Below are 2,485 nucleotides of genomic sequence, written 5' to 3' on the forward strand. Positions count from 1 at the left end.
AAGCACTTATTCTACTGAGCCATCTCCCCGGCCCCAAAAAAATTTTTTTAAAAGCAGGTAGAGAAGAGAAATATATCACTTTTAAAGGAAAGTCTATCAAAATTACAGAAGATTTCTCAGCACTAAACCTAAAATAAAGAGCTTGGAGTATAATGTTTCAAGTTTTAAAGGAAAATGATCTTTAAATCAGATTGTGGTATACCACAAAATTCTGTTTAAAACTTTTTTTTTTTTTTTGCGCAACTTGGGATTGAATTCAGGCCCTTGTGCTTGCCAGGGAAGTGCTCATTCCATTGAGCCATTATGTTTAAAACTTGATGAAGAAATAAGATATTTCCATGACAAAGTACAACTGAAGAAATTTATGACCACCCAACCAGCTACATAATCCTCTGAAAAACACATTAGAAAGAGATAATAATGAAAAATAGAAATGCAGGAACATCAATAGAAAGAAGCCATTAGGCAGAGCAAGCAATTAAAAAGAGCAGAAAAACAGAGAACAAATAACTGGGAAACAACATGAAAAAAAAGCCAATATATAACAGTTATAACCATCAATGTAAATGTTTCAACTCACCAATTAAAACAAATAGACTGGCACAATGGATAAAAAAGGCAATATCAAAAAAATATGTTGCATTCAAGAAACACATTTAATCAAAAAATAAATTCATACACTAAAAGTCAAGCAATGGAAAACAATTCTCCACATGACATACAGAAGCAAGGGTAGCTGTACTATTTGCAGACAATGCAAACTTCAAGCCATAACTGATCAAAAGAGACAAACAGGGTCACTATACACTTGTTAAGGGAAAACACCAAGAAAAAGAAATAAGATGAAAAAATAAGATACTTCCATGACAAAGTACAACTGAAGAAATTTATGACAATAAAAACAATCTATGCACCTAAAACAGGTTCAATCAACTATGTAAAACAAATACTAACTGACATGAAAAAACAAATAAATACACAATTGTAGTGAGGGACGTTAACACCCTACTCCCTCAAATAGATAGATCAACTAGACAAAAACCAACAAACAAATATTAAATTGAAACCAGCCCTGAGACAAATGGACTTGGTAGATGTCTAGAGAGTGTTCCACTCTAAAACAACAGAATATACATTCTTTGTTGAGGGACAAGCCCTATAGAGAAGCTGAAAACAGGAGAATCACTACCTGTCCTGGTGGATTGAGTGAGACCCTGTACCAAATACATAAAAAATAAATTTAAAATAAAGAATAAATATTAAATACTGGAGAGATCATGGACAAAAAAGAACCCATCTCCATTTATGGTAGGAATGAAGATAGGGAAAATCAATACAAAAGTCAGTATACAGATTCCCTAGGAAAAAGATTTGACTTCACATTTGAACCAGCTCTTCCTCTTCAGAGTATCCTCCCAGAACAATTTAAAATATCATTCTGAGTGATACATATGTACTTATGATTACAGCAGCACATTTTGTAATAGATAAATCTAGAAAACGACCTGGATATCCACAAACAGAAGAAAGGATAAAAAGATGTGGTAGTTTAAATTTTTTAAACTTTCTATTTTGAACAATACAAATATAGAAAAATACATTGGAAAAAACACAGAATTGAACTAAAGGAGATAGGAATACAAAATCACTTTTTATATTGCATATTATCTTCAAATTGTGTTCAGATTACCACAGGCAACTATGCGAAATTGGTTAAAAACAAATTATGAGTAATTAAAAAGGAAATAATTTAAGTATTACTTTCACCTCTCAACAGATGAATAGAAATCAGCAAAACAATTACAAAAGCTATCACGTATATATACATAAAAATTTCTTTTTCCCTTCACTCTTTCTTCTTTTTGTTCTTTACCTCATCCCACTCGTCCTTGCCTTTAAACAAAAGCTTTCATGGTATCTATGGTACCTTTAATTTTTTATTTACTGCTTCAGATACTTATAATAGAGAAACAGTGTGATGCTTGCATAAGTGGAGCTGATTTGTTCCACTTATGAGTATGGCCACTAGTAGCATCCACTTATCTAAAAATGCCTTGAGTTCTTCTTTCTTCCTAGCTGAATAATACTTCAATGCATAAAAGTATCACAACTTTTTAATCCTTTCTTCAGTTCATAGGCATTATGGTTATTTCCTAGATTTAGTTATGAACAACTGCTCTGCTATAATAATGGTTGCACATATATCACTGTGATATTTCAAGTCTTCTGACAAAATACCCAAGAGGAGAATATCTAGCTCTAATGGGACCTTCAATCTTAGTTTTTTTAAGAATCAACACAGAGCTCCATAACGGTTTTAACAATTTATGCTCCCACCAATAGAGGACAAGGATTTTTGCCGCTGCCCAGCCTCTACGCATTTGTTATTGCTTCACTACTCAATGATGGCAATACATTCTGGAGTGAAATGGAATCTCAGTTGCTTAAAAATTCACATTTCTTAAATGACCAGTAACAGTGAATA

The 2,485-nt window shown here is 32.4% G+C and overlaps 1 pseudogene across 1 annotated transcript in view; it reads right to left on the bottom strand.

Moving 5' to 3' along the window:
- Positions 1-2,485, bottom strand: part of LOC101570101 — a 4,872-nt pseudogene that overhangs the window by 1,792 nt on the left and 595 nt on the right. The gene's annotated exons all lie outside the window — the stretch shown is intronic.

The sequence above is a fragment of the Octodon degus genome, unplaced genomic scaffold (genome assembly GCF_000260255.1).
Source record: "Octodon degus isolate 3935 unplaced genomic scaffold, OctDeg1.0 scaffold00181, whole genome shotgun sequence".
Classification (NCBI taxonomy): domain Eukaryota; kingdom Metazoa; phylum Chordata; class Mammalia; order Rodentia; family Octodontidae; genus Octodon; species Octodon degus.